The sequence below is a fragment of the Globicephala melas genome, chromosome 7, assembly GCF_963455315.2.
Source record: "Globicephala melas chromosome 7, mGloMel1.2, whole genome shotgun sequence".
Classification (NCBI taxonomy): domain Eukaryota; kingdom Metazoa; phylum Chordata; class Mammalia; order Artiodactyla; family Delphinidae; genus Globicephala; species Globicephala melas.
In genome coordinates, this window is record NC_083320.1 from 61,338,955 (window position 1) to 61,347,462 (window position 8,508).

Sequence of the window (8,508 nt, forward strand, 5' to 3'; positions counted from 1 at the left end):
ATCTTCATAAAAATCAAGAAAATGATTTGAAACTCCATTTTCAAATTAAAATACCTAAGAGTGGGTACACATTTTTTTGTTGCTGTTATTTGACTCATTTCTATATATTGTAGAAAGCATGATCATAGGTAAGATTTGACAGAATGAGTTCTGCACCATAAGGGTCTGTACTGGATTGAACAGTGTCCCCCCAGAAGTCATGTCCACCTGGAACCTGTGAATGTGACCTTATTTGGAAATAGGGTCAAGTTAAAAGGAGGTCATACTGGAATAAGGTGGGCCCTCAATCCAATATGACTGGTGTTCTTGTAAGAAGGAAATTTGCACACGCACACACACACACACACACACACACACACACACACACAGGGAACATGGCCACGGGGAGATGGGGGCAGAAACTGGAGTGATGAACCTAGAAGCCAAGGAGTCCCAAGGAGTGCCAGAGCCGCCAGAAACTAGGAGAGAGGCTCAAAACAGATTCTTCCCTAGAACCTCAGAGGCAGCATGGCCCTGCTAACAGCTTGATTTTGAACTTCTAGTCTCCAGAACTGTAAGGATTAATTTTTTGCTTGTTTGTTTTAAACCACCTGGTTTGCACTACATTGCTGTGGCAGCCCTAGCAACTTAATACAGAGGCCGATGTACCTGTTCTCAGATTTCCCCACAGGACATTTTTAGTTCCAACCTGTGAATCAGTATATGGTACTCTACTCAGTTCCACAGCGCCACAAAGGGAGTGATACAATCATGCGTGTTGGTCGTGTGGTTAGCCCAAATTAATTCTGTGCTCACTATTTTCAACTGAACAGTGATGTTTCTTTGGGAGACCACAAAACCGTTTGATTAATTTAGAGGTATTTCCCTGTCTAATCCCAGACTTGTGAAATTCATTCTCCATATGTGTCTTCACAGTCTCCTCCTCTGCCATGTCCAATACAAAATTATTTTCTGCATATTGTACAGCATGCTCTGGTTCGGCTCTTTTCCTCCCTAATCCAGCTGTACGTGTCCTTCCTTCTATCATTAAAACAACCCAGTCTGGGACTTTCCTGGTCGTCCAGTGTTAAGACTCCACAGGGGCACTTCCACCACAGCAGCCCAGGTTCCACCCCTAGTCAGGAACAAGGATCCCACAGGCTGCACAGAATGGGCAAAATGTAAAAAAACAAAAAGCAAAAACAAACAAAAAAACCCAATCCATTTAGGCTCCTGTTTCAGTGATATCTGGGTCATGCCTGTGATATCACAGTAGTTCCCATCTTAATGATCCTGAACTTTCAGAAAACATTGTCACAATATTCACATTAAAAATTAACCTAGGAATAAAGACACAGACCTACTAGAGAATGGACTTGAGGATATGGGGAGGGGGAAGGGTAAGCTGGGACAAAGCCAGAGAGAGGCATGGACATATATACACTACCAAACATAAGGTAGATAGCTAGTGGGAAGCAGCCGCATGGCACAGGGAGATCAGCTCGGTGCTTTGTGACCGCCTGGAGGAGTGGGATAGGGAGGGTGGGAAGGAGGGAGGGAGACGCAAGAGGGAAGAGATATGGGAACATATGTATAACTGATTCACTTTGTAATAAAGCAGAAACTAACAACAACAAAATTAACCTAGGGCTTTCCTGGTGGCGCAGTGGTTGACAGTCCGCCTGCCGATGCAGGGGACACGGGTTCGTGCCCCGGTCCGGGATGATCCCACATGCAGTGCAGCGGCTGGGCCCGTGAGCCATGGCCGCTGAGCCTGCGCGTCCAGAGCCTGTGCTCCGCAATGGGAGAGGCCACAACAGTGAGAGGCCCGCGTACCGCAAAAAAAAAAAAAAAAAAAAAAATTAACCTAGCACTATCTCTGCAATAGGAGAGTGGCTCCATTTTGATGTTTGACAGCCAAGAGCTTTAGACCTTATCCTTTCATCTCCCCGACAGCCCTACATCTGGGCAAGCTGCTAAGAAAGGCTGAGCGCTCTCTCCTTTGGTGCTGGCGGAGATTCAAGCCACACAAGTCCCTACTAGTACTGGGAACCCTCACCCCCCCACCCCCTCACCACAGTAAAAACCCCAAGCCAGTATGTCTCCTACCTCAGCTCTCTCAAGGCCTTCTGGACCTGCTTGAGAGGCCTGCCCTGCCCTTCTCAGGGACCTCAGTGATGTAAATATTCAATCTTTCCATAGCCTCTTGGTGTGTGCATCAGTATCAACACCCAAACCCAATTTCGGGGTGGGGATCTATCCTGATTATTCAAGGTGGCCTCTATAATCTTAATTCAAAGCACAACAGTTAATTCATAGGCCAGGTCAAACTTGGACTGTTAACGCCATGATCACACACACTTATGTTGCACACCTAACTCACATCACTGGAAGTGAGGCAACAATGGGTGGCCCATTATTGTGAACTGCAAATCGTGGTTGCCAACATCAGTGGTGAGGCGAAAAATCAGTGAGTGATGGTAACGACTGGACAGATAGTTCATGCTGTATCCATTTGACGCTAAAAATAGCCCTGCTTTCAGTCCTTATATTTTTGGCCACTGTACGGGTGTTGCACTACCCCTACTCCTCAATTCTTCACCCATCACTGAAACCCAGAACTTTTCGCATCCTTGGGAGGGGCTTCCCAGGACACAAGACTTTCAGTGCTAAAACTGGGATTATTACAATGAGAGACCTTAAACAAGCACTGTTTGGTTAACCCCCATTGAATTCCTGACCAACAGAAACCATGAGACATGATAATTAATTCTTGTTTTTTTTTAAGCCACTAAGTTTTGTGGTGATTTGTTATGCAGTAATAGAGAACTGAAACAGCAACTCAAACTGCCTAAGCTGGGTCCCTGATCTTTTCCCTTAAACCTATTCTTCCCAGTCTTCCCTTCTACGTATATGACAGCTCCTTTCTTCCAGTTGCTCAGTTCAAAACCTTTATAGTCATTCTTGGCTCTATTTTTTCCCTCTCACATCCAACTATTCACTAATCATGTTGGTTCTACCTTCCAAATATATCCAGATTCTGACCACTTCTCCTATCCTTCACTGCTACAACCCTACTTCAAGCCACTGTCATCTCTTGCTTAGATTATTTCAATTATCTCCTAACTAGTTTCCCTGCTTCCTCCCTTGCCCCCTTCAGTCTCTTTCCGACACAATATCCAGAGTGGTCCTGTTAAAATGTACATTAAATTGTGTCACTCCATTGCTCAAAATTCTCTCAAGGTTTCCCGTCTCTCCTATAATAAAAGTCAAAGTCCTTGCTATGACTTACACAGTCCTGCACTCTCTGTTCCCCATTACTTCTTTCTTTGTTCCTCTCTAAGTGTCCCTCTTGGTCAGTCTGCTCCAGCCACATGAGCTTCCTTGCTCTTGTTCGAACACAGTAAGCACATTCATGTCTTAGGGCTATTGTACTTTCTATCCCCTTTGCCTAGAATGCTGTTCCCTTTGCCTAGAATGCTGTTCCCTTTGCCTAGATGGTTGTTTGTTTTGCTGCCTTGTTTTCTGGAGGCTACCTTCTCAGTGAGGCCTTCCCTGCTCAGAACACCTAAAATTGCAACCCCCAGCCTGAGTCTTCCTATTCTCCTTCCTTGCTTTACTTTCCTCGCAGTACTTTTCATTATCTGTCATACCATACATTCTATATATTTACCTTGTTAATTGTTTGTCTCCTCCACTGACATGAAAGTTCTGAGAGGGCAAGGATTTCTGTCTGTTTTGTTCATTGTGTTATCCCTAGAGCCTAGAGAACAGTGCCTGAGACACAGCAAACTCTCAGGAAACTTATTGTTCAATGAACAGTCATCATAGTATATGCACTGTATATACTATACATAGTATATACATGCATTGATTTTCAAATATAGAATCAGCACTTAGGAAGATAACAGAAGACAATCATGATTACAGAACAGAATGCAAGTGCTGTCAACCTTAAGGATGTTAAAGTATGATGCAGCGGTTTAGGGATGGAAGGAAGAGGAGAAGTACAGAGAAGGAAGGGATGCCAGTATCTCCATCCTGCAAAATATCAGAGCCAAGAGATACTCTCTCTGGTGGTTGGAAAAAGAAGTATAGTTATAAGCACAAAATCGAAAGTTAGAAGCATAACTAAAAGAACTAAGAACAATGAGTTGACTACAGGAACATGGGAGAGAGATGCGAGTGGTGATCTTAAGTCACAGCTGTAAGGCAACAGATAATATTGGCAATATCTATCTTGGCCTGATTTCCCTAGAAAACAGAGCTTGAGGCAAAGCTTAAGGGCTTATGCTTTATTAGGAGGTACAACCCCAGTTCTGTGAGAGTTAGGGAGGAAGACAGGCGGAGAAGATCCGGCAGCAAGTACAAGGTGCTGAGTTACTGCACTGGCCACTGCTTCATAAAATGCCATGAATAACCAGAGCTGGTTCCTCAGCAGGTGACCACTCAGTCACAAAGGACCTCTTTGGACAGGCTGGATGGAAATATTGTGCCCAGAACAATCCATCAGAGGGAAAAAGGAAGAGAAAACATATCTCCCATCTGTCTCTGCCTTCTCTCTTCCACTGGTCAAAATTTGCTGCCCGGAGAGTTTACTCTCCCACGCATGCAAGTTGTGTCACTCGGACCCTGTAGTAGCCACTGGGGAAGTAGATCTGGGCATGTGGCCTGATGGCCTCCTGCAGTGGAAACAGAAACTCAGACTTAGTTGGTGACCATTGGGATGGCCTGGGTGGAGTGAGCTGGGAGACTGGGAGAAAGGTAAGGTTGAGGAAATCTGAGTAAGCACGTATGATATATCTGATATAATGACCAAATCTGATAAATCAAGAGACACAGATATAAGCATTTTTTGGAGATAAGAAGGAAACTATTAGAAGAATAAAACCAGAAGAGATTTAAAGTGGTTCCCTCTGGAGTGGAGAAGAGGTTGGAGAGCAGAATGTTGCTTATTATTATGATTAGCTCTCTGGACAATTTTTTTAATGCATGAATTACATTGTAAACATTATTTTTTAAAAGCTCACAAACTAGGTTTTATCATTCCCTCTTCCCAAATTCTTCAATGACGCCCCATTGCTTGTAGGATAGTTAAACATGTTGAACAAAGTATTTCCAAAGGAAACATTAGCTCTCAGATACTGCCAATTAATATTCTTGATATCTGTATCATCTAAATTTGTTCTATTATAAATGTACTATTCAAATGCCAGTGATTTTGTACTAACCCTGCCACAGGTACAGTATTTAAAGGAAAAATGTGCAATTGCCCATGCTGAGTTTTGGAAGTTTCAGTTTTGAACTAAAGTCCCTGACTCTCAGGGGCCTGCAGGCCTCTCCGGCTCACTGTAAACTATTCCCTCTTGCTTTCTGCTCAAGCCATATTGGTCACCTTTCTGTTTCGTGGACCCCCCCACTCTTCCACCTCAGGGCTTTTGCACCAGAATGCTCTCTTTACTACCCATGAGCCCCCTCCCCATCCCATCTCTCAACATACCAACTCCAGTCTTTATACTGAGCTTCAGGTTCCACATATCACCTACACGATATTTGCCAACTCAAGATGTAATGCTTACCATATTATTTTACCTTAAATTGATAGCTTTGTTAAACTTAAAAACTTTCACTTTACAAGGAAACTTTACCTGCCAACAGCAATGGAAAACAAATATCACCTGTCATAAATTGCAAAACTGTAAAATAAATACATAACAAGGACAATAATAATACTGGGTTGGCCAAAAGGTTCATTTGGGTTTTTCCATAAGATGTTATGAAAAACCCAAGTGAACTTTTTGGCCAATGCTATATCTCTCTGTATCACTAGTGGTCCATGTAACATGCTTTGCAACACCCTAGTTTAGTTACCTGACATTTTTCTCATTTTTGAGTTATAAGTTTAAATATTCTTTTTTTTTCCCCCCAGGGAAATCTCTCATTCCCTAACAGGACCAAGCTCCTGTGTTGTGCACTTACACAGCTCCTGGGCCATTGCTGTATAATGCTTATGAACTTAGAGTACCTGTGGTTATGTACTTGTGGAATTATTTTTGAATGTCTGCCTCTCCCACTGGGCTTAAACTTCATGAGAACAGGATGTGTGTTCATTTTGCTCATCTCACATCTCCTCCGTATATTTCCAATGTGGAACCCATTTGTTAACGCTTTAAAAAGACTCATGGAATGAATAAATGAATACCTGTATGAGATTATCACCTGACATCAACCAACTTCCTTTGTTTTGTTTCCATGCCCACCAATCCATCTTCTGAGTGTCTTCAAATTCTTTCTGAAAGGAAGCAGAGTAAAAATAAGTAATGTAGGAGTGAAGGAGTAGAGGGATGCCAGGAAGAGGGTGGCCTGGAGTGGCAAATTAGAGTTACCAAAAATGGCTGCAACAGTATCTCCTATCCCATGTGTCCTTGTGCAGAGGGACTTTGTCACTCTCCCTTTAAGAGTTGAGCCTGGGGGCTTCCCTGGTGGCGCAGTAGTTGAGAGTCTGCCTGCCGATGCAGGAGACACGGGTTCGTGCCGCAGTCCGGGAGGATCCCACATGCCGCGGGGCGGCTGGGCCCGTGAGTCATGGCCGCTGAGCCTGTGCGTCCGGAGCCTGTGCTCCGCAACCGGAGAGGCCACAGCAGTGAGAGGTCCGCGAACCGCAAAAAAAAAAAAGAGTTGAGCCTGATTCCCTCCCCTTGAATCTAGGTCAGGCTGAGTGACTCACTTAACCAACACATGTGACTTCCAAGGCAGGTCAGAAAAGGCTTGTAGCTTCCACCTGTCTCTCTCAGAACACTCACTGCCTGGCTGCGCGTCTCAGGACACTCCCTCACAGAGCTCAGCCAATGGTTGTGAAGAGCTGAGAAGAGCCTAAGCCAATGGTTGCCATCCCCACCTGAGCCCAATCTTCAAGTCACCTCAGCTCAGGCATCAGGATGTGTGAATGAGGCAGCCTCCTGGTGGGTCCTTCCTCAGCCACTAAGTTTTCACAGCTGAGGCCCCAGATGTTGTGGATCAGAGAAAAGCCATTCTTATTAACCCTGTCGGAATTCCTGACCCACAGAATCTGTGAGCATAATAAGATGACTGTCGTTTTATGCCACTAAGTTTTGGGGTGGTTTTTACACAACAATAGATAACGAGAATAGAGTTTGGTACCCGGACATGGGATTCTCCCATAACAAAACCCCAAACCATAACCCATTAGCTTTTGACTGGGAAGCAGGAAATGTGGAAATAAAGGAAGACCAACCAAATGAGAACAAGCAAAGGCTATCTATTCAAAACTTGCTATAGCAAGGGAGTCAGCCACCATCACTTGCGTTTTGGCAGACACTCAAAGGCAGGCAGAGGAGTGGGACAGTTTTACAGTGGAAAAAAGGGGAAGACTTCAAATATGCCCTGGTCGGAGGCTGTTGGCATGGGGATACTATAAGCAGACTGACTAGAAGTGGGAAATCCTATCTGATTGGTTAGAATGAATATTTGGCTTTCTCTGGTTGGTCCTAAGTTGGAAACGGGGACAAAAATTAGGGAAGCAGTTGGTTATTAATTAAGTCCTGGTCATTTGGGGCCAATTTTTACAGGAGCTATTGTTTTGTTTCCTAGATTGTTGCTAGAGATAGCTGTCTGATTTCCTAGTCTGTCTTATAGTAGGTTGGCTTTCTGGGCTGCTTACTGTAGATCATAGGTTAGTCTCCTAGGCTGGCTGCTGCAGACTGTGGGTGAGAGTTCCACTTTTATATATTATCTGGCCATCATCTGTTCGTATATTCAGTTTCTCAAGGTCAAATGGCGTTAGAAGTTAGCGAAACCTGGATGGACCTTGAGAAGACTGTCAGTGAAAGCTAGAGGGACAAAGAGGAAATTATTGTTGGAAGGTGGAAAAAAGATGACTTTGCTAAGTTGCAGCAAAATGTTTAGCAACACCATCACCTGTGGTAACATGAAAAATAGAAACTATACTAAGTGAACTAGTGGATTTGCCTAAGGAGGTTTCCTGACAGAAAGCTGAAAGGGTCAACTGGTTTCTTTTAGTTACTGATGACAAAATATGGCTATGTTCAATTTTGCAGTAACATTTAGAAGAAGTATAGCGAGCTCAAGTCAGTCTTTCCAATCCGCAAAGCATCCTCAAAGTAAGAAAGGCCCTCAGTGCAAAGGTCGAATCAAGGGTTTGATTAGGAAGACACCGTCTCAGAGTAAAGAGGAGGCCAACGATGTGACTTTAAATACTTTTTTTAAGACCTCAGAAAGATTTAAGATGGTGCCTCATGAACCATTTCAGACAGATAGATAATAGGCCTTTAAAGTATCTTAAGACTAGAAGACTCGTCTCTTTGGTTCACAAGTCTTCAGACTGCAAGGAACTTCAGTGAAGGGGCTGTGCCTGAGAAAGGCACTGAGAAACCTCATCAGCATTGGACCCAACTAGATACCAAGATCTTGGAATTTGAATTGATGCAGACTTTGAAGACTTTGGGGATGAGACTTTGGGGATCTCGAGGGAGGGATGAGGCAATGTAT

General features: G+C 43.9%; 1 non-coding gene across 1 annotated transcript; it reads right to left on the reverse strand.

The window, feature by feature from the left end:
- Positions 1-4,306: 4,306 nt before the first annotated feature.
- On the reverse strand, positions 4,307-6,559 carry LOC115850476 (uncharacterized). The gene is made up of 3 exons (XR_004038410.2): positions 6,366-6,559; positions 6,182-6,271; positions 4,307-4,661 (listed from the first exon to the last, which is right to left on the reverse strand). It is a non-coding gene; the product is annotated as an uncharacterized protein (transcript).
- Between the last annotated feature and the right edge of the window lie 1,949 nt (positions 6,560-8,508).